At 37.5% G+C, this 25,213-nt stretch overlaps 5 non-coding genes across 5 annotated transcripts; all 5 read left to right on the forward strand.

Annotated features, from left to right (window-relative positions):
• The first annotated feature begins 357 nt into the window (after positions 1-357).
• On the forward strand, positions 358-520 carry LOC126178470 (U1 spliceosomal RNA). Its single transcript, XR_007536366.1, has one exon. It is a non-coding gene; the product is annotated as a U1 spliceosomal RNA (small nuclear RNA).
• A 5,938-nt stretch (positions 521-6,458) lies between these two features.
• Positions 6,459-6,621, forward strand: LOC126178479 (U1 spliceosomal RNA). Its single transcript, XR_007536376.1, has one exon. It is a non-coding gene; the product is annotated as a U1 spliceosomal RNA (small nuclear RNA).
• Positions 6,622-12,559: 5,938 nt separating this feature from the next.
• LOC126178471 (U1 spliceosomal RNA) lies at positions 12,560-12,722 on the forward strand. Its single transcript, XR_007536367.1, has one exon. It is a non-coding gene; the product is annotated as a U1 spliceosomal RNA (small nuclear RNA).
• A 5,942-nt stretch (positions 12,723-18,664) lies between these two features.
• On the forward strand, positions 18,665-18,827 carry LOC126178472 (U1 spliceosomal RNA). The gene has a single exon (XR_007536369.1). It is a non-coding gene; the product is annotated as a U1 spliceosomal RNA (small nuclear RNA).
• A 5,945-nt stretch (positions 18,828-24,772) lies between these two features.
• LOC126178474 (U1 spliceosomal RNA) lies at positions 24,773-24,935 on the forward strand. The gene has a single exon (XR_007536371.1). It is a non-coding gene; the product is annotated as a U1 spliceosomal RNA (small nuclear RNA).
• Positions 24,936-25,213: the final 278 nt, after the last annotated feature.

Below are 25,213 nucleotides of genomic sequence, written 5' to 3' on the forward strand. Positions count from 1 at the left end.
AGACAGAACTCTAACCTAACTGTGCCCACAATGCATGCTGGGAGCAGCTGATATCTCATGCGCGCGCATCCCTCGGTAGGGGAGCCATCTGCTGTCGCTGAATGGAACTACGCGGCCCAATTAGACCAAACAGCTAGGGCCTGTGTAAGCGTCGTTTCGTCAAATGCCGTCTTTAAGAGCTTTGATGACACCACTCACAATATGGGAGAGTTTAGCCGCAAAATATAAGCATTTTACTAGCGTTTTGGGCTCGATGTATTGCACAACTGCCCACACATAACGTGTACAGTGATATGCACTCGATTGTTATAATGCGCTCTGTATGACATAAAGGAGCGAGTTTCTGGGCGTCAAAGCATACTTACCTGGCACAGGGGATACCGTGATCATGAAGGCGGTTCCTCCAGGACGAGGCTCTTCCATTGCACTTCGGTTGGGCTGACCCCTGCGATTACCCCTAATGTGGGTAACTCGGGTGCATAATTTTTGGTAGTCGGGACTGCGTTCGCGCAGACCCGGTCTAATATCAAATAAACATAGTGAAATGCATATTATAGAAGGTCCACGATGGAATGTAACAACATTTTTAGAACCAAAGTTGCTACGTGCCATATAGTACGGAAGCTGAGTCGAAGATACACACAACAAAAAGATTTTCACCTGTAGAGATAGTTTTATGAGCTTAGTTGTATTATAAGGAACAGTCTACAAAATGCTCTCCTTCTTGTCCAGATGTACGAATCTCCCTTATCTGTCGCTCACTTGCAATGTCTTCATCATTCCAATGCTCTTCCTCTCATTTCTTCCATTATTCCCCCTATAACTCCTTGATGCAGACAATTTCTATGCAGTAAATGCCCCATCAAGATTTTTTCCTTATTCTGATAGCTTCCAATTATCATCTTTCTTCCCCTAATGTCTTCCTAACTTCTCCTGGCTTAAATATGTCACCCCACGGTACCTGAAAACTTTCTTCTCCATAGCTACATTTCGAAACTTTCTAAATAGCCTCCTTTTTCAGACAACTCATATTATATTTCTTTTTACCTGTCCATGATTCGCTCCTGTACAACACTACACTTCAGACATAAGATTTAGCTAATCTTTCCCTCAGCTCCAATGGAATTCCGTTTAATGTTAGTAAAAGCTTCACCTTTTGCAAGACTCTCTTTCCCATACACATCCTTCATTTTAATTTTTCTGTTCAGCTTCCATTACATGTCTTTAAACAACTCAGGTACAGAGACAATTTTCTCATTTTATTTTATCTCTTTCCATCTAATGCCCCTTGCATCCTCTATGTCCTTACCCATCAGTTCTACTGCACATTGACCTCACATTTGGGAGGATGGCGTTACTCTGTCAGGCCACTCTGATGTTTGCATTCTGTGGTTGTACTAAATAACTCAGGCGAATGCTGAGATGGTTTTCTAATCAAGGTCATGGCTGACTACTCTCCTATCCTCATGACCACCTGTTCCTGTCCTTCTAAAAAATGTTATATATTTTGTGCCTATTTCGAGCTATTGATGTGTACTGCACTACCTTGACAATTCCTAGATCATTTGTTAGATGATCATTTGATAATTAAGGTAAATAAATGAGCCAAACGGTGCCATCTCATCTGCTGCCTCTTCCCTTTCCGTAATATTGATATAAAATAACGATTTGAAGATACTTCGCGACAGTATGCATATAATAGTGTTCATATACCAGTGAGAGAAATTTCATATAAAGCTTTTTTATAGTTCCACTAAACAATATCGCTGTATGTGAGTGCATTGATACAGCTCGCAGAAGTAATGTTAAACAGTTACTAAATCATCCATATCATGTAACCTTCTTGTTGTGGTGGTCCTGACCATTTCACAGCACCTGACATACGCATCCACGTAACGATTTACTGATATGTGCTCTACAGTGAGAATTCAGAATCGTCAGTGTCACTATTCTAGCATCCTATTCTGTACAATAATTAAGTATTACAAGGGCAAAGATCAGTGTTGAAGAAACAACCTTGGAGTTTTAATGTAAGCAGCATGCAAAGAGTTTACTTGTCCACTTACTTACGGTGGTGGATAACCTTTTCTAACTCGTCGTCCATCGACCAAATAGAACATTTGTACGAAGACTTGACATACTGTCAAGAGAAGAAAGCCCTAACAACTGAGTCAATGCCATCTGTCACTTCATCAAAGGCTTATGACACACACACACACACACACACACACACAGAGTGACTCTTACTAATTATTACATAGTGTGTATCCTTCCACTGCTCTGAAATCCAGCCCCTTTTACTACTGATTATTCTGTAATGTGTATTCTTCCACTCTTTTGTAAAGATTCAATATATTATAGAATCTTGAAAGCAGAACAAGAACCTACAAATGACTTGTTCTGCTTGAATTATTAAGGTACCACAAACATTCTTTATTTGTTTGTACATTTCAGTTTAAGCAACTTCGGAGTTAAGAAGATAACCCATCATACAGTAGGAGGATTGAATCATCGACAGAAGCACAAAGAAAGAAAAGAAACTTTGCTAGCTTTAGGACAAATTCTTTAATGAACTGGAGTAATCACTCTCACACACACTTGGGCAGCTGTATTGTGCTAGCTGAACACACAATGTGATAATTTAGCTAATTATGTATCATCACACTTAACATGCGTCTTACTTATTTGGTCTCAAGTTGTGTAGGACTTGAACCAAACTAATTATCTGAGTAAAAACGTGCCATAATGCTGCAACACATATCAATTACATAATCTTTTTTTATAGTATTGGCCGTGATGTTTGCACCATGGTTCCATCATATTGAGAAGTGTCGTCCTAAAATGGTATTCATCATAATGCTGGATGGATCGCAAGAAACAACATTTTTCGCCCTTAGCTGCTCCATCTTATCGCCACTTCACCAAAATATTAAAATATGTGTCATTTCACTTCCATTTCTCATTACTACACCAGTCTTAGAATATAAATTTGTCGTAATACGCATTAATGAGCCACCACAAAACAATACATCTCCATAGAACATGCCTTGTTTTGACCCCTCCCGCCCCTGCCTGCCACTCACTCATCCTACCTTTCCACATCATAATATCATCATGAGGCAGCCGGTTGCCCACTGCTCAGCGTGAGAGTGAACCAGCTCACAAGGGCAGATCTAGAATACACGATGTAATCGACTCGTTGTAAATTTGCACTGAGAAACCTTGTTTCTACCATAAACACTTTTACAGTTTAGATGGTTAAGTAACTCCTACACACATAAAACAGTTTTCAGTCTCTAATCCTTTCTCAACCAATGTCCAGATATTGTACACCACCGTGTCTTTCCTGCTGAGAAACTGTATACTGCTCATTCATCACCAAACCTTCTGAACTTGTAAAGCAAAAAGAAGATATACTCATGTATTCTAATGTTCTTCCATTAATGTCTTCAAGTCTTAAAAGATTACTCCAAGTTGCAGTCCATTTGAAACCAAGAATTCTGAAGAAACTTCGTCCAACATACGATTAACTTTCTGTAAAAATTACTGTGGTGAGATTAATGTCTGTAATTGTCCATGCCATTAACTATATCTATATTAGGTACAAGGCATCAGGCCTGTTTTGCTATACATAAGGCCAATGGCGAATTAAGATGAGTAATTCTTCTCTGATTGCTGATGGGATCTCTTTGAGCAATTCCAGCTAGTATAGACTTAAATATCCTTGAAAAATACTGTTGTGTTAAGAGGGTGGACACGGTTAGCTGGGCTCCAAAAACCAGTTTTCAAAATCTGTCCCAAAAAATTCTTCGTTTATTTAGCCTTGCACAAGTGAAGATTGCAACACAACATCTTTCTATCTCTTACAGAGAAAAATGTATGTTGGTGTGTGTGTGCTGAACACTCCAGACACACTTTGTCAAGTAGTTCCTAACTTAACTGTCAGTTTCACTTGAGTGAATGGTTTCACACAAAATGATTGAGTCATTAAATTCCAAAATTTGGAAGACATGTCTGGAGACTGGTTTTCTGCGAGAAGAATAGTGCAAATATAAACCTATGATTCTGTGACTACTTTCAGCAATGGAATCAATGGCAAATTAAAAGTAACTAACAGACTTAAAATACCTGTGAACCAAAACACGATACAATTTTTGAAGTAGGAATGCATGTGAAGATTAAATTCACCAAAAAAGAGAAAAAGATGTTCAGAATGATTCACCAAGGAGGCAAGGAAAATGGGAAAGAAACTGAAAGCACAGAATGAAGCAAAGAATCAATAAGATCATGGAATATAATATTAACCAGGGAATTTTAGTTCATAGAAGACATCATAGGGTACACTAAAGCATTTTACAAACTTTAACGCTGTTTTTATAATTCCGCCTTTTTACAAATTGGGCTCAGTCATAAGTTTGTGTCTACTGCATGAATCTTATAATAATTTTCAGAGGATATTCTACTTATGATGGTCTACAACACACATCACAATTTTTGTTGAAGACTGAAAAATTTTAAGTTGTACATTTTTTATCATGTAAAAATGGTACAGAAAGGGTTCAAGTAACTCCACTCATTATATATCAGCTTCTACATGGAGTATAGTGATGACCTAGTGAATATTCTATCTATGTTTTATAACAATAAACTCCAATTTTAATAAACACAAAAAGTTTATTTCTTCTTGAGTTATCAAGAAAACCATGAAAACCAACATTTTAGCAAGGTGATATTTAATTGTTATTTATGATATTTGCAAACTAGTTATTTAGACAAGTGGATGTCTTCCTGGCTGCCTGTACACATCTTTCTCCTCATGGAATTACCTCTCACATTTTCTGAGGAACAAAGCTAGAACGTAACCTAACTTCACTTCTAGGATCATCTAAATATCTGTGAAGATAAGAAATTCATATACACAGATAAAATTATTGGTTTCTGGGTTAGCTAATTTAATCAGTAACATCCCCTGGATGTTTCACTCCCTGAAGAGGCAGTGCGAAGGAGGTGACATGTTAAAATATTGGAAGTGACATTGTTCATGTTGGACTTTTTCGACTTGAATCAACGAATCACAGGATAATTCTTATAAGTTAGTATACAGTGAACACATGGTCATCATACTTATCCTCCAGTCAACCTTGCTTGCTCTCAACAGAAATGCCCCTATCGTTTATTTATTCTTTGCTCTAGGAAAGGAAACTAGATTGTATCTTTTATAATCAATTTTAGTTTTACATTAATATAGTTGTGAACATGAAAATGAATATACTATGTAATTTGTATACTGTTAAGTTTTATATAAATGAAATTGTCTTAGTTTGTCTTCACAGACGTGGAATATAGAAATAATCGGTTCATAAGGGGTCATTGGCTGCTTTATCTCTTAAGGATGTTTATGTATTGAAGTATCTTACTTTTTACATATGGAACCATACTACAGAACACTGAAACTCCTAACATCTCTGTTTTGTTGCATATATACACTTATTTTATTGCAATAGCATATGGTAAGGTAAATCTTAATTATATGCAAGATAATTTTTCTGTTCATCAACACATCGACAGCTGCAAACACTGCACTAGGGTACAAACATACATACAGTAAATATGTAATAAGAACACGTCCAAAGAGATATTCTTTTCGCAAATAAATTCTAAATATTGACAAGGTCGGCTTTCACGTGATGATTGTGAACAACAGAAAATTGACACATAACTCTTTATCGCATTGCTGCAAATGTTAGTCAAAGTTTTCTACATATTACCATAACAAATGTGACAGAAGTTCTTCGAGAAAATTTTCCGTTTTTATCCGAGCAGTGCATTGCCTTTCGACATCGAACAGCGTGATTGGTTGACAGGAACAGTTGTCTCAACAGAATTTTAAAAAATATCCGAAAGAATTACTCTTCGCAGGCTACTACCATTATAGCTCGTACCAACTTGTGCCCTTTTCGTCGCAAAACTAAAAGGAAACGATGCGGAATACGACGTTGTGTCATACAGAAAGGACAGGTACAATCTATTTGTTATACACAGCCATAAAGAACGCCTCATTTACTTTCTAAGAAAGTACCGCAATGTGTCTGGCTTGGTGAAGACAGAACTCTAACCTAACTGTGCCCACAATGCATGCTGGGAGCAGCTGATATCTCATGCGCGCGCATCCCTCGGTAGGGGAGCCATCTGCTGTCGCTGAATGGAACTACGCGGCCCAATTAGACCAAACAGCTAGGGCCTGTGTAAGCGTCGTTTCGTCAAATGCCGTCTTTAAGAGCTTTGATGACACCACTCACAATATGGGAGAGTTTAGCCGCAAAATATAAGCATTTTACTAGCGTTTTGGGCTCGATGTATTGCACAACTGCCCACACATAACGTGTACAGTGATATGCACTCGATTGTTATAATGCGCTCTGTATGACATAAAGGAGCGAGTTTCTGGGCGTCAAAGCATACTTACCTGGCACAGGGGATACCGTGATCATGAAGGCGGTTCCTCCAGGACGAGGCTTTTCCATTGCACTTCGGTTGGGCTGACCCCTGCGATTACCCCTAATGTGGGTAACTCGGGTGCATAATTTTTGGTAGTCGGGACTGCGTTCGCGCAGACCCGGTCTAATATCAAATAAACATAGTGAAATGCATATTATAGAAGGTCCACGATGGAATGTAACAACATTTTTAGAACCAAAGTTGCTACGTGCCATATAGTACGGAAGCTGAGTCGAAGATACACACAACAAAAAGATTTTCACCTGTAGAGATAGTTTTATGAGCTTAGTTGTATTATAAGGAACAGTCTACAAAATGCTCTCCTTCTTGTCCAGATGTACGAATCTCCCTTATCTGTCGCTCACTTGCAATGTCTTCATCATTCCAATGCTCTTCCTCTCATTTCTTCCATTATTCCCCCTATAACTCCTTGATGCAGACAATTTCTATGCAGTAAATGCCCCATCAAGATTTTTTCCTTATTCTGATAGCTTCCAATTATCATCTTTCTTCCCCTAATGTCTTCCTAACTTCTCCTGGCTTAAATATGTCACCCCACGGTACCTGAAAACTTTCTTCTCCATAGCTACATTTCGAAACTTTCTAAATAGCCTCCTTTTTCAGACAACTCATATTATATTTCTTTTTACCTGTCCATGATTCGCTCCTGTACAACACTACACTTCAGACATAAGATTTAGCTAATCTTTCCCTCAGCTCCAATGGAATTCCGTTTAATGTTAGTAAAAGCTTCACCTTTTTCAAGACTCTCTTTCCCATACACATCCTTCATTTTAATTTTTCTGTTCAGCTTCCATTACATGTCTTTAAACAACTCAGGTACAGAGACAATTTTCTCATTTTATTTTATCTCTTTCCATCTAATGCCCCTTGCATCCTCTATGTCCTTACCCATCAGTTCTACTGCACATTGACCTCACATTTGGGAGGATGGCGTTACTCTGTCAGGCCACTCTGATGTTTGCATTCTGTGGTTGTACTAAATAACTCAGGCGAATGCTGAGATGGTTTTCTAATCAAGGTCATGGCTGACTACTCTCCTATCCTCATGACCACCTGTTCCTGTCCTTCTAAAAAATGTTATATATTTTGTGCCTATTTCGAGCTATTGATGTGTACTGCACTACCTTGACAATTCCTAGATCATTTGTTAGATGATCATTTGATAATTAAGGTAAATAAATGAGCCAAACGGTGCCATCTCATCTGCTGCCTCTTCCCTTTCCGTAATATTGATATAAAATAACGATTTGAAGATACTTCGCGACAGTATGCATATAATAGTGTTCATATACCAGTGAGAGAAATTTCATATAAAGCTTTTTTATAGTTCCACTAAACAATATCGCTGTATGTGAGTGCATTGATACAGCTCGCAGAAGTAATGTTAAACAGTTACTAAATCATCCATATCATGTAACCTTCTTGTTGTGGTGGTCCTGACCATTTCACAGCACCTGACATACGCATCCACGTAACGATTTACTGATATGTGCTCTACAGTGAGAATTCAGAATCGTCAGTGTCACTATTCTAGCATCCTATTCTGTACAATAATTAAGTATTACAAGGGCAAAGATCAGTGTTGAAGAAACAACCTTGGAGTTTTAATGTAAGCAGCATGCAAAGAGTTTACTTGTCCACTTACTTACGGTGGTGGATAACCTTTTCTAACTCGTCGTCCATCGACCAAATAGAACATTTGTACGAAGACTTGACATACTGTCAAGAGAAGAAAGCCCTAACAACTGAGTCAATGCCATCTGTCACTTCATCAAAGGCTTATGACACACACACACACACACACACACACACAGAGTGACTCTTACTAATTATTACATAGTGTGTATCCTTCCACTGCTCTGAAATCCAGCCCCTTTTACTACTGATTATTCTGTAATGTGTATTCTTCCACTCTTTTGTAAAGATTCAATATATTATAGAATCTTGAAAGCAGAACAAGAACCTACAAATGACTTGTTCTGCTTGAATTATTAAGGTACCACAAACATTCTTTATTTGTTTGTACATTTCAGTTTAAGCAACTTCGGAGTTAAGAAGATAACCCATCATACAGTAGGAGGATTGAATCATCGACAGAAGCACAAAGAAAGAAAAGAAACTTTGCTAGCTTTAGGACAAATTCTTTAATGAACTGGAGTAATCACTCTCACACACACTTGGGCAGCTGTATTGTGCTAGCTGAACACACAATGTGATAATTTAGCTAATTATGTATCATCACACTTAACATGCGTCTTACTTATTTGGTCTCAAGTTGTGTAGGACTTGAACCAAACTAATTATCTGAGTAAAAACGTGCCATAATGCTGCAACACATATCAATTACATAATCTTTTTTTATAGTATTGGCCGTGATGTTTGCACCATGGTTCCATCATATTGAGAAGTGTCGTCCTAAAATGGTATTCATCATAATGCTGGATGGATCGCAAGAAACAACATTTTTCGCCCTTAGCTGCTCCATCTTATCGCCACTTCACCAAAATATTAAAATATGTGTCATTTCACTTCCATTTCTCATTACTACACCAGTCTTAGAATATAAATTTGTCGTAATACGCATTAATGAGCCACCACAAAACAATACATCTCCATAGAACATGCCTTGTTTTGACCCCTCCCGCCCCTGCCTGCCACTCACTCATCCTACCTTTCCACATCATAATATCATCATGAGGCAGCCGGTTGCCCACTGCTCAGCGTGAGAGTGAACCAGCTCACAAGGGCAGATCTAGAATACACGATGTAATCGACTCGTTGTAAATTTGCACTGAGAAACCTTGTTTCTACCATAAACACTTTTACAGTTTAGATGGTTAAGTAACTCCTACACACATAAAACAGTTTTCAGTCTCTAATCCTTTCTCAACCAATGTCCAGATATTGTACACCACCGTGTCTTTCCTGCTGAGAAACTGTATACTGCTCATTCATCACCAAACCTTCTGAACTTGTAAAGCAAAAAGAAGATATACTCATGTATTCTAATGTTCTTCCATTAATGTCTTCAAGTCTTAAAAGATTACTCCAAGTTGCAGTCCATTTGAAACCAAGAATTCTGAAGAAACTTCGTCCAACATACGATTAACTTTCTGTAAAAATTACTGTGGTGAGATTAATGTCTGTAATTGTCCATGCCATTAACTATATCTATATTAGGTACAAGGCATCAGGCCTGTTTTGCTATACATAAGGCCAATGGCGAATTAAGATGAGTAATTCTTCTCTGATTGCTGATGGGATCTCTTTGAGCAATTCCAGCTAGTATAGACTTAAATATCCTTGAAAAATACTGTTGTGTTAAGAGGGTGGACACGGTTAGCTGGGCTCCAAAAACCAGTTTTCAAAATCTGTCCCAAAAAATTCTTCGTTTATTTAGCCTTGCACAAGTGAAGATTGCAACACAACATCTTTCTATCTCTTACAGAGAAAAATGTATGTTGGTGTGTGTGTGCTGAACACTCCAGACACACTTTGTCAAGTAGTTCCTAACTTAACTGTCAGTTTCACTTGAGTGAATGGTTTCACACAAAATGATTGAGTCATTAAATTCCAAAATTTGGAAGACATGTCTGGAGACTGGTTTTCTGCGAGAAGAATAGTGCAAATATAAACCTATGATTCTGTGACTACTTTCAGCAATGGAATCAATGGCAAATTAAAAGTAACTAACAGACTTAAAATACCTGTGAACCAAAACACGATACAATTTTTGAAGTAGGAATGCATGTGAAGATTAAATTCACCAAAAAAGAGAAAAAGATGTTCAGAATGATTCACCAAGGAGGCAAGGAAAATGGGAAAGAAACTGAAAGCACAGAATGAAGCAAAGAATCAATAAGATCATGGAATATAATATTAACCAGGGAATTTTAGTTCATAGAAGACATCATAGGGTACACTAAAGCATTTTACAAACTTTAACGCTGTTTTTATAATTCCGCCTTTTTACAAATTGGGCTCAGTCATAAGTTTGTGTCTACTGCATGAATCTTATAATAATTTTCAGAGGATATTCTACTTATGATGGTCTACAACACACATCACAATTTTTGTTGAAGACTGAAAAATTTTAAGTTGTACATTTTTTATCATGTAAAAATGGTACAGAAAGGGTTCAAGTAACTCCACTCATTATATATCAGCTTCTACATGGAGTATAGTGACGACCTAGTGAATATTCTATCTATGTTTTATAACAATAAACTCCAATTTTAATAAACACAAAAAGTTTATTTCTTCTTGAGTTATCAAGAAAACCATGAAAACCAACATTTTAGCAAGGTGATATTTAATTGTTATTTATGATATTTGCAAACTAGTTATTTAGACAAGTGGATGTCTTCCTGGCTGCCTGTACACATCTTTCTCCTCATGGAATTACCTCTCACATTTTCTGAGGAACAAAGCTAGAACGTAACCTAACTTCACTTCTAGGATCATCTAAATATCTGTGAAGATAAGAAATTCATATACACAGATAAAATTATTGGTTTCTGGGTTAGCTAATTTAATCAGTAACATCCCCTGGATGTTTCACTCCCTGAAGAGGCAGTGCGAAGGAGGTGACATGTTAAAATATTGGAAGTGACATTGTTAATGTTGGACTTTTTCGACTTGAATCAACGAATCACAGGATAATTCTTATAAGTTAGTATACAGTGAACACATGGTCATCATACTTATCCTCCAGTCAACCTTGCTTGCTCTCAACAGAAATGCCCCTATCGTTTATTTATTCTTTGCTCTAGGAAAGGAAACTAGATTGTATCTTTTATAATCAATTTTAGTTTTACATTAATATAGTTGTGAACATGAAAATGAATATACTATGTAATTTGTATACTGTTAAGTTTTATATAAATGAAATTGTCTTAGTTTTTCTTCACAGACGTGGAATATAGAAATAATCGGTTCATAAGGGGTCATTGGCTGCTTTATCTCTTAAGGATGTTTATGTATTGAAGTATCTTACTTTTTACATATGGAACCATACTACAGAACACTGAAACTCCTAACATCTCTGTTTTGTTGCATATATACACTTATTTTATTGCAATAGCATATGGTAAGGTAAATCTTAATTATATGCAAGATAATTTTTCTGTTCATCAACACATCGACAGCTGCAAACACTGCACTAGGGTACAAACATACATACAGTAAATATGTAATAAGAACACGTCCAAAGAGATATTCTTTTCGCAAATAAATTCTAAATATTGACAAGGTCGGCTTTCACGTGATGATTGTGAACAACAGAAAATTGACACATAACTCTTTATCGCATTGCTGCAAATGTTAGTCAAAGTTTTCTACATATTACCATAACAAATGTGACAGAAGTTCTTCGAGAAAATTTTCCGTTTTTATCCGAGCAGTGCATTGCCTTTCGACATCGAACAGCGTGATTGGTTGACAGGAACAGTTGTCTCAACAGAATTTTAAAAAATATCCGAAAGAATTACTCTTCGCAGGCTACTACCATTATAGCTCGTACCAACTTGTGCCCTTTTCGTCGCAAAACTAAAAGGAAACGATGCGGAATACGACGTTGTGTCATACAGAAAGGACAGGTACAATCTATTTGTTATACACAGCCATAAAGAACGCCTCATTTACTTTCTAAGAAAGTACCGCAATGTGTCTGGCTTGGTGAAGACAGAACTCTAACCTAACTGTGCCCACAATGCATGCTGGGAGCAGCTGATATCTCATGCGCGCGCATCCCTCGGTAGGGGAGCCATCTGCTGTCGCTGAATGGAACTACGCGGCCCAATTAGACCAAACAGCTAGGGCCTGTGTAAGCGTCGTTTCGTCAAATGCCGTCTTTAAGAGCTTTGATGACACCACTCACAATATGGGAGAGTTTAGCCGCAAAATATAAGCATTTTACTAGCGTTTTGGGCTCGATGTATTGCACAACTGCCCACACATAACGTGTACAGTGATATGCACTCGATTGTTATAATGCGCTCTGTATGACATAAAGGAGCGAGTTTCTGGGCGTCAAAGCATACTTACCTGGCACAGGGGATACCGTGATCATGAAGGCGGTTCCTCCAGGACGAGGCTCTTCCATTGCACTTCGGTTGGGCTGACCCCTGCGATTACCCCTAATGTGGGTAACTCGGGTGCATAATTTTTGGTAGTCGGGACTGCGTTCGCGCAGACCCGGTCTAATATCAAATAAACATAGTGAAATGCATATTATAGAAGGTCCACGATGGAATGTAACAACATTTTTAGAACCAAAGTTGCTACGTGCCATATAGTACGGAAGCTGAGTCGAAGATACACACAACAAAAAGATTTTCACCTGTAGAGATAGTTTTATGAGCTTAGTTGTATTATAAGGAACAGTCTACAAAATGCTCTCCTTCTTGTCCAGATGTACGAATCTCCCTTATCTGTCGCTCACTTGCAATGTCTTCATCATTCCAATGCTCTTCCTCTCATTTCTTCCATTATTCCCCCTATAACTCCTTGATGCAGACAATTTCTATGCAGTAAATGCCCCATCAAGATTTTTTCCTTATTCTGATAGCTTCCAATTATCATCTTTCTTCCCCTAATGTCTTCCTAACTTCTCCTGGCTTAAATATGTCACCCCACGGTACCTGAAAACTTTCTTCTCCATAGCTACATTTCGAAACTTTCTAAATAGCCTCCTTTTTCAGACAACTCATATTATATTTCTTTTTACCTGTCCATGATTCGCTCCTGTACAACACTACACTTCAGACATAAGATTTAGCTAATCTTTCCCTCAGCTCCAATGGAATTCCGTTTAATGTTAGTAAAAGCTTCACCTTTTGCAAGACTCTCTTTCCCATACACATCCTTCATTTTAATTTTTCTGTTCAGCTTCCATTACATGTCTTTAAACAACTCAGGTACAGAGACAATTTTCTCATTTTATTTTATCTCTTTCCATCTAATGCCCCTTGCATCCTCTATGTCCTTACCCATCAGTTCTACTGCACATTGACCTCACATTTGGGAGGATGGCGTTACTCTGTCAGGCCACTCTGATGTTTGCATTCTGTGGTTGTACTAAATAACTCAGGCGAATGCTGAGATGGTTTTCTAATCAAGGTCATGGCTGACTACTCTCCTATCCTCATGACCACCTGTTCCTGTCCTTCTAAAAAATGTTATATATTTTGTGCCTATTTCGAGCTATTGATGTGTACTGCACTACCTTGACAATTCCTAGATCATTTGTTAGATGATCATTTGATAATTAAGGTAAATAAATGAGCCAAACGGTGCCATCTCATCTGCTGCCTCTTCCCTTTCCGTAATATTGATATAAAATAACGATTTGAAGATACTTCGCGACAGTATGCATATAATAGTGTTCATATACCAGTGAGAGAAATTTCATATAAAGCTTTTTTATAGTTCCACTAAACAATATCGCTGTATGTGAGTGCATTGATACAGCTCGCAGAAGTAATGTTAAACAGTTACTAAATCATCCATATCATGTAACCTTCTTGTTGTGGTGGTCCTGACCATTTCACAGCACCTGACATACGCATCCACGTAACGATTTACTGATATGTGCTCTACAGTGAGAATTCAGAATCGTCAGTGTCACTATTCTAGCATCCTATTCTGTACAATAATTAAGTATTACAAGGGCAAAGATCAGTGTTGAAGAAACAACCTTGGAGTTTTAATGTAAGCAGCATGCAAAGAGTTTACTTGTCCACTTACTTACGGTGGTGGATAACCTTTTCTAACTCGTCGTCCATCGACCAAATAGAACATTTGTACGAAGACTTGACATACTGTCAAGAGAAGAAAGCCCTAACAACTGAGTCAATGCCATCTGTCACTTCATCAAAGGCTTATGACACACACACACACACACACACACACACAGAGTGACTCTTACTAATTATTACATAGTGTGTATCCTTCCACTGCTCTGAAATCCAGCCCCTTTTACTACTGATTATTCTGTAATGTGTATTCTTCCACTCTTTTGTAAAGATTCAATATATTATAGAATCTTGAAAGCAGAACAAGAACCTACAAATGACTTGTTCTGCTTGAATTATTAAGGTACCACAAACATTCTTTATATTTGTTTGTACATTTCAGTTTAAGCAACTTCGGAGTTAAGAAGATAACCCATCATACAGTAGGAGGATTGAATCATCGACAGAAGCACAAAGAAAGAAAAGAAACTTTGCTAGCTTTAGGACAAATTCTTTAATGAACTGGAGTAATCACTCTCACACACACTTGGGCAGCTGTATTGTGCTAGCTGAACACACAATGTGATAATTTAGCTAATTATGTATCATCACACTTAACATGCGTCTTACTTATTTGGTCTCAAGTTGTGTAGGACTTGAACCAAACTAATTATCTGAGTAAAAACGTGCCATAATGCTGCAACACATATCAATTACATAATCTTTTTTTATAGTATTGGCCGTGATGTTTGCACCATGGTTCCATCATATTGAGAAGTGTCGTCCTAAAATGGTATTCATCATAATGCTGGATGGATCGCAAGAAACAACATTTTTCGCCCTTAGCTGCTCCATCTTATCGCCACTTCACCAAAATATTAAAATATGTGTCATTTCACTTCCATTTCTCATTACTACACCAGTCTTAGAATATAAATTTGTCGTAATACGCATTAATGAGCCACCACAAAACAATACATCTCCATAGAACATGCCTTGTTTTGACCCCTCCCGCCCCTGCCTGCCACTCACTCATCCTACCTTTCCACATCATAATATCATCATGAGGCAGCCGGTTGCCCACTGCTCAGCGTGAGAGTGAACCAGCTCACAAGGGCAGATCTAGAATACACGATGTAATCGACTCGTTGTAAATGTGCACTGAGAAACCTTGTTTCTACCATATAAACACTTTTACAGTTTAGATGGTTAAGTAACTCCTACACACATAAAACAGTTTTCAGTCTCTAATCCTTTCTCAACCAATGTCCAGATATTGTACACCACTGTGTCTTTCCTGCTGAGAAACTGTATACTGCTCATTCATCACCAAACCTTCTGAACTTGTAAAGTAAAAAGAAGATATACTCATGTATTCTCATGTTCTTCCATTAATGTCTTCAAGTCTTAAAAGATTACTCCAAGTTGCAGTCCATTTGAGACCAAGAATTCTGAAGAAACTTCGTCCAACATACAATTAACTTTCTGTAAAGATTACTGTGGTGAGATTAATGTCTGTAATTGTCCATGCCATTAACTATATCTATATTAGGTACAAGGCATCAGGCCTGTTTTGCTATACATAAGGCCAATGGCGAATTAAGATGAGTAATTCTTCTCTGATTGCTGATGGGATCTCTTTGAGCAATTCCAGCTAGTATAGACTTAAATATCTTTGAAAAATACTGTTGAGTTAAGAGGGTGGACACGGTTAGCTGGGCTCCAAAAACCAGTTTTCAAAATCTGTCCCAAAAAATTCTTCGTTTATTTAGCCTTGCACAAGTGAAGATTGCAACACAACATCTTTCTATCTCTTACAGAGAAAAATGTATGTTGGTGTGTGTGTGCTGAACACTCCAGACACACTTTGTCAAGTAGTTCCTAACTTAACTGTCAGTTTCACTTGAGTGAATGGTTTCACACAAAATGATTGAGTCATTAAATTCCAAAATTTGGAAGACATGTCTGGAGACTGGTTTTCTGCGAGAAGAATAGTGCAAATATAAACCTATGATTCTGTGACTACTTTCAGCAATGGAATCAATGGCAAATTAAAAGTAACTAACAGACTTAAAATACCTGTGAACCAAAACACGATACAATTTTTGAAGAAGGAATGCATGTGAAGATTAAATTCACCAAAAAAGAGAAAAAGATGTTCAGAATGATTCACCAAGGAGGCAAGGAAAATGGGAAAGAAACTGAAAGCACAGAATGAAGCAAAGAATCAATAAGATCATGGAATATAATATTAACCAGGGAATTTTAGTTCATAGAAGACATCATAGGGTACACTAAAGCATTTTACAAACTTTAACGCTGTTTTTATAATTCCGCCTTTTTACAAATTGGGCTCAGTCATAAGTTTGTGTCTACTGCATGAATCTTATAATAATTTTCAGAGGATATTCTACTTATGATGGTCTACAACACACATCACAATTTTTGTTGAAGACTGAAAAATTTTAAGTTGTACATTTTTTATCATGTAAAAATGGTACAGAAAGGGTTAAAGTAACTCCACTCATTATATATCAGCTTCTACATGGAGTATAGTGACGACCTAGTGAATATTCTATCTATGTTTTATAACAATAAACTCCAATTTTAATAAACACAAAAAGTTTATTTCTTCTTGAGTTATCAAGAAAACCATGAAAACCAACATTTTAGCAAGGTGATATTTAATTGTTATTTATGATATTTGCAAACTAGTTATTTAGACAAGTGGATGTCTTCCTGGCTGCCTGTACACATCTTTCTCCTCATGGAATTACCTCTCACATTTTCTGAGGAACAAAGCTAGAACGTAACCTAACTTCACTTCTAGGATCATCTAAATATCTGTGAAGATAAGAAATTCATATACACAGATAAAATTATTGGTTTCTGGGTTAGCTAATTTAATCAGTAACATCCCCTGGATGTTTCACTCCCTGAAGAGGTAGTGCGAAGGAGGTGACATGTTAAAATATTGGAAGTGACATTGTTCATGTTGGACTTTTTCGACTTGAATCAACGAATCACAGGATGATTCTTATAAGTTAGTATACAGTGAACACATGGTCATCATACTTATCCTCCAGTCAACCTTGCTTGCTCTCAACAGAAATGCCCCTATCGTTTATTTATTCTTTGCTCTAGGAAAGGAAACTAGATTGTATCTTTTATAATCAATTTTAGTTTTACATTAATATAGTTGTGAACATGAAAATGAATATACTATGTAATTTGTATACTGTTAAGTTTTATATAAATGAAATTGTCTTAGTTTTTCTTCACAGACGTGGAATATAGAAATAATCGGTTCATAAGGGGTCATTGGCTGCTTTATCTCTTAAGGATGTTTATGTATTGAAGTATCTTACTTTTTACATATGGAACCATACTACAGAACACTGAAACTCCTAACATCTCTGTTTTGTTGCATATATACACTTATTTTATTGCAATAGCATATGGTAAGGTAAATCTTAATTATATGCAAGATAATTTTTCTGTTCATCAACACATCGACAGCTGCAAACACTGCACTAGGGTACAAACATACATACAGTAAATATGTAATAAGAACACGTCCAAAGAGATATTCTTTTCGCAAATAAATTCTAAATATTGACAAGGTCGGCTTTCACGTGATGATTGTGAACAACAGAAAATTGACACATAACTCTTTATCGCATTGCTGCAAATGTTAGTCAAAGTTTTCTACATATTACCATAACAAATGTGACAGAAGTTCTTCGAAAAAATTTTCCGTTTTTATCCGAGCAGTGCATTGCCTTTCGACATCGAACAGCGTGATTGGTTGACAGGAACAGTTGTCTCAACAGAATTTTAAAAAATATCCGAAAGAATTACTCTTCGCAGGCTACTACCATTATAGCTCGTACCAACTTGTGCCCTTTTCGTCGCAAAACTAAAAGGAAACGATGCGGAATACGACGTTGTGTCATACAGAAAGGACAGGTACAATCTATTTGTTATACACAGCCATAAAGAACGCCTCATTTACTTTCTAAGAAAGTACCGCAATGTGTCTGGCTTGGTGAAGACAGAACTCTAACCTAACTGTGCCCACAATGCATGCTGGGAGCAGCTGATATCTCATGCGCGCGCATCCCTCGGTAGGGGAGCCATCTGCTGTCGCTGAATGGAACTACGCGGCCCAATTAGACCAAACAGCTAGGGCCTGTGTAAGCGTCGTTTCGTCAAATGCCGTCTTTAAGAGCTTTGATGACACCACTCACAATATGGGAGAGTTTAGCCGCAAAATATAAGCATTTTACTAGCGTTTTGGGCTCGATGTATTGCACAACTGCCCACACATAACGTGTACAGTGATATGCACTCGATTGTTATAATGCGCTCTGTATGACATAAAGGAGCGAGTTTCTGGGCGTCAAAGCATACTTACCTGGCACAGGGGATACCGTGATCATGAAGGCGGTTCCTCCAGGACGAGGCTCTTCCATTGCACTTCGGTTGGGCTGACCCCTGCGATTACCCCTAATGTGGGTAACTCGGGTGCATAATTTTTGGTAGTCGGGACTGCGTTCGCGCAGACCCGGTCTAATATCAAATAAACATAGTGAAATGCATATTATAGAAGGTCCACGATGGAATGTAACAACATTTTTAGAACCAAAGTTGCTACGTGCCATATAGTACGGAAGCTGAGTCGAAGATACACACAACAAAAAGATTTTCACCTGTAGAGATAGTTTTATGAGCTTAGTTGTATTATAAGGAACAGTCTACAAAATGCTCTCCTTCTTGTCCAGATGTACGAATCTCCCTTATCTGTCGCTCACTTGCAATGTCTTCATCATTCCAATGCTCTTCCTCTCATTTCTTCCATTATTCCCCCTATAACTCCTTGATGCAGACAATTTCTATGCAGTAAATGCCCCATCAAGATTTTTTCCTTATTCTGATAGCTTCCAATTATCATCTTTCTTCCCCTAATGTCTTCCTAACTTCTCCTGGCTTAAATATGTCACCCCACGGTACCTGAAAACTTTCTTCTCCATAGCTACATTTCGAAACTTTCTAAATAGCCTCCTTTTTCAGACAACTCATATTATATTTCTTTTTACCTGTCCATGATTCGCTCCTGTACAACACTACACTTCAGACATAAGATTTAGCTAATCTTTCCCTCAGCTCCAATGGAATTCCGTTTAATGTTAGTAAAAGCTTCACCTTTTGCAAGACTCTCTTTCCCATACACATCCTTCATTTTAATTTTTCTGTTCAGCTTCCATTACATGTCTTTAAACAACTCAGGTACAGAGACAATTTTCTCATTTTATTTTATCTCTTTCCATCTAATGCCCCTTGCATCCTCTATGTCCTTACCCATCAGTTCTACTGCACATTGACCTCACATTTGGGAGGATGGCGTTACTCTGTCAGGCCACTCTGATGTTTGCATTCTGTGGTTGTACTAAATAACTCAGGCGAATGCTGAGATGGTTTTCTAATCAAGGTCATGGCTGACTACTCTCCTATCCTCATGACCACCTGTTCCTGTCCTTCTAAAAAATGTTATATATTTTGTGCCTATTTCGAGCTATTGATGTGTACTGCACTACCTTGACAATTCCTAGATCATTTGTTAGATGATCATTTGATAATTAAGGTAAATAAATGAGCCAAACGGTGCCATCTCATCTGCTGCCTCTTCCCTTTCCGTAATATTGATATAAAATAACGATTTGAAGATACTTCGCGACAGTATGCATATAATAGTGTTCATATACCAGTGAGAGAAATTTCATATAAAGCTTTTTTATAGTTCCACTAAACAATATCGCTGTATGTGAGTGCATTGATACAGCTCGCAGAAGTAATGTTAAACAGTTACTAAATCATCCATATCATGTAACCTTCTTGTTGTGGTGGTCCTGACCATTTCACAGCACCTGACATACGCATCCACGTAACGATTTACTGATATGTGCTCTACAGTGAGAATTCAGAATCGTCAGTGTCACTATTCTAGCATCCTATTCTGTACAATAATTAAGTATTACAAGGGCAAAGATCAGTGTTGAAGAAACAACCTTGGAGTTTTAATGTAAGCAGCATGCAAAGAGTTTACTTGTCCACTTACTTACGGTGGTGGATAACCTTTTCTAACTCGTCGTCCATCGACCAAATAGAACATTTGTACGAAGACTTGACATACTGTCAAGAGAAGAAAGCCCTAACAACTGAGTCAATGCCATCTGTCACTTCATCAAAGGCTTATGACACACACACACACACACACACACACACACAGAGTGACTCTTACTAATTATTACATAGTGTGTATCCTTCCACTGCTCTGAAATCCAGCCCCTTTTACTACTGATTATTCTGTAATGTGTATTCTTCCACTCTTTTGTAAAGATTCAATATATTATAGAATCTTGAAAGCAGAACAAGAACCTACAAATGACTTGTTCTGCTTGAATTATTAAGGTACCACAAACATTCTTTATATTTGTTTGTACATTTCAGTTTAAGCAACTTCAGAGTTAAGAAGATAACCCATCATACAGTAGGAGGATTGAATCATCGACAGAAGCACAAAGAAAGAAAAGAAACTTTGCTAGCTTTAGGACAAATTCTTTAATGAACTGGAGTAATCACTCTCACACACACTTGGGCAGCTGTATTGTGCTAGCTGAACACACAATGTGATAATTTAGCTAATTATGTATCATCACACTTAACATGCGTCTTACTTATTTGGTCTCAAGTTGTGTAGGACTTGAACCAAACTAATTATCTGAGTAAAAACGTGCCATAATGCTGCAACACATATCAATTACATAATCTTTTTTTATAGTATTGGCCGTGATGTTTGCACCATGGTTCCATCACATTGAGAAGTGTCGTCCTAAAATGGTATTCATCATAATGCTGGATGGATCGCAAGAAACAACATTTTTCGCCCTTAGCTGCTCCATCTTATCGCCACTTCACCAAAATATTAAAATATGTGTCATTTCACTTCCATTTCTCATTACTACACCAGTCTTAGAATATAAATTTGTCGTAATACGCATTAATGAGCCACCACAAAACAATACATCTCCATAGAACATGCCTTGTTTTGACCCCTCCCGCCCCTGCCTGCCACTCACTCATCCTACCTTTCCACATCATAATATCATCATGAGGCAGCCGGTTGCCCACTGCTCAGCGTGAGAGTGAACCAGCTCACAAGGGCAGATCTAGAATACACGATGTAATCGACTCGTTGTAAATGTGCACTGAGAAACCTTGTTTCTACCATATAAACACTTTTACAGTTTAGATGGTTAAGTAACTCCTACACACATAAAACAGTTTTCAGTCTCTAATCCTTTCTCAACCAATGTCCAGATATTGTACACCACTGTGTCTTTCCTGCTGAGAAACTGTATACTGCTCATTCATCACCAAACCTTCTGAACTTGTAAAGTAAAAAGAAGATATACTCATGTATTCTCATGTTCTTCCATTAATGTCTTCAAGTCTTAAAAGATTACTCCAAGTTGCAGTCCATTTGAGACCAAGAATTCTGAAGAAACTTCGTCCAACATACAATTAACTTTCTGTAAAGATTACTGTGGTGAGATTAATGTCTGTAATTGTCCATGCCATTAACTATATCTATATTAGGTACAAGGCATCAGGCCTGTTTTGCTATACATAAGGCCAATGGCGAATTAAGATGAGTAATTCTTCTCTGATTGCTGATGGGATCTCTTTGAGCAATTCCAGCTAGTATAGACTTAAATATCTTTGAAAAATACTGTTGAGTTAAGAGGGTGGACACGGTTAGCTGGGCTCCAAAAACCAGTTTTCAAAATCTGTCCCAAAAAATTCTTCGTTTATTTAGCCTTGCACAAGTGAAGATTGCAACACAACATCTTTCTATCTCTTACAGAGAAAAATGTATGTTGGTGTGTGTGTGCTGAACACTCCAGACACACTTTGTCAAGTAGTTCCTAACTTAACTGTCAGTTTCACTTGAGTGAATGGTTTCACACAAAATGATTGAGTCATTAAATTCCAAAATTTGGAAGACATGTCTGGAGACTGGTTTTCTGCGAGAAGAATAGTGCAAATATAAACCTATGATTCTGTGACTACTTTCAGCAATGGAATCAATGGCAAATTAAAAGTAACTAACAGACTTAAAATACCTGTGAACCAAAACACGATACAATTTTTGAAGAAGGAATGCATGTGAAGATTAAATTCACCAAAAAAGAGAAAAAGATGTTCAGAATGATTCACCAAGGAGGCAAGGAAAATGGGAAAGAAACTGAAAGCACAGAATGAAGCAAAGAATCAATAAGATCATGGAATATAATATTAACCAGGGAATTTTAGTTCATAGAAGACATCATAGGGTACACTAAAGCATTTTACAAACTTTAACGCTGTTTTTATAATTCCGCCTTTTTACAAATTGGGCTCAGTCATAAGTTTGTGTCTACTGCATGAATCTTATAATAATTTTCAGAGGATATTCTACTTATGATGGTCTACAACACACATCACAATTTTTGTTGAAGACTGAAAAATTTTAAGTTGTACATTTTTTATCATGTAAAAATGGTACAGAAAGGGTTCAAGTAACTCCACTCATTATATATCAGCTTCTACATGGAGTATAGTGACGACCTAGTGAATATTCTATCTATGTTTTATAACAATAAACTCCAATTTTAATAAACACAAAAAGTTTATTTCTTCTTGAGTTATCAAGAAAACCATGAAAACCAACATTTTAGCAAGGTGATATTTAATTGTTATTTATGATATTTGCAAACTAGTTATTTAGACAAGTGGATGTCTTCCTGGCTGCCTGTACACATCTTTCTCCTCATGGAATTACCTCTCACATTTTCTGAGGAACAAAGCTAGAACGTAACCTAACTTCACTTCTAGGATCATCTAAATATCTGTGAAGATAAGAAATTCATATACACAGATAAAATTATTGGTTTCTGGGTTAGCTAATTTAATCAGTAACATCCCCTGGATGTTTCACTCCCTGAAGAGGCAGTGCGAAGGAGGTGACATGTTAAAATATTGGAAGTGACATTGTTCATGTTGGACTTTTTCGACTTGAATCAACGAATCACAGGATGATTCTTATAAGTTAGTATACAGTGAACACATGGTCATCATACTTATCCTCCAGTCAACCTTGCTTGCTCTCAACAGAAATGCCCCTATCGTTTATTTATTCTTTGCTCTAGGAAAGGAAACTAGATTGTATCTTTTATAATCAATTTTAGTTTTACATTAATATAGTTGTGAACATGAAAATGAATATACTATGTAATTTGTATACTGTTAAGTTTTATATAAATGAAATTGTCTTAGTTTTCCTTCACAGACGTGGAATATAGAAATAATCGGTTCATAAGGGGTCATTGGCTGCTTTATCTCTTAAGGATGTTTATGTATTGAAGTATCTTACTTTTTACATATGGAACCATACTACAGAACACTGAAACTCCTAACATCTCTGTTTTGTTGCATATATACACTTATTTTATTGCAATAGCATATGGTAAGGTAAATCTTAATTATATGCAAGATAATTTTTCTGTTCATCAACACATCGACAGCTGCAAACACTCGCACTAGGGTACAAACATACATACAGTAAATATGTAATAAGAACACGTCCAAAGAGATATTCTTTTCGCAAATAAATTCTAAATATTGACAAGGTCGGCTTTCACGTGATGATTGTGAACAACAGAAAATTGACACACAACTCTTTATCGCATTGCTGCAAATGTTAGTCAAAGTTTTCTACATATTACCATAACAAATGTGACAGAAGTTCTTCGAAAAAATTTTCCGTTTTTATCCGAGCAGTGCATTGCCTTTCGACATCGAACAGCGTGATTGGTTGACAGGAACAGTTGTCTCAACAGAATTTTAAAAAATATCCGAAAGAATTACTCTTCGCAGGCTACTACCATTATAGCTCGTACCAACTTGTTCCCTTTTCGTCAAAAAACTAAAAGGAAACGATGCCGAATACGACGCTGTGTCATACAGAAAGGACAGGTACAATCTATTTGTTATACACAGCCATAAAGAACGCCTCATTTACTTTCTAAGAAAGTACCGCAATGTGTCTGGCTTGGTGAAGACAGAACTCTAACCTAACTGTGCCCACAATGCATGCTGGGAGCAGCTGATATCTCATGCGCGCGCATCCCTCGGTAGGGGAGCCATCTGCTGTCGCTGAATGGAACTACGCGGCCCAATTAGACCAAACAGCTAGGGCCTGTGTAAGCGTCGTTTCGTCAAATGCCGTCTTTAAGAGCTTTGATGACACCACTCACAATATGGGAGAGTTTAGCCGCAAAATATAAGCATTTTACTAGCGTTTTGGGCTCGATGTATTGCACAACTGCCCACACATAACGTGTACAGTGATATGCACTCGATTGTTATAATGCGCTCTGTATGACATAAAGGAGCGAGTTTCTGGGCGTCAAAGCATACTTACCTGGCACAGGGGATACCGTGATCATGAAGGCGGTTCCTCCAGGACGAGGCTCTTCCATTGCACTTCGGTTGGGCTGACCCCTGCGATTACCCCTAATGTGGGTAACTCGGGTGCATAATTTTTGGTAGTCGGGACTGCGTTCGCGCAGACCCGGTCTAATATCAAATAAACATAGCGAAAAGCAGACTACAAAATGCTCTCCTTGTCCAGATATAAGAATCTCTCTTATCTGTCGCTCCCTTGGAATGTCTTTATCATTCCAATGCTCTTCCTCTCATTTATTCCACTATTGGCTCTATAATTCGTTGATGCACATAATTCCTATGCTGTAAATGCCCCATCAAGATTTTTTTCTTCTTCTGATAGCTTCCAATTCTCATCTTCCTTCCCCTACTGTCTTCCTTACTTCTCCAGTCTTCAATCTGTCACCCCA

The sequence above is a fragment of the Schistocerca cancellata genome, chromosome 3 (assembly GCF_023864275.1).
Source record: "Schistocerca cancellata isolate TAMUIC-IGC-003103 chromosome 3, iqSchCanc2.1, whole genome shotgun sequence".
Taxonomy (NCBI): domain Eukaryota; kingdom Metazoa; phylum Arthropoda; class Insecta; order Orthoptera; family Acrididae; genus Schistocerca; species Schistocerca cancellata.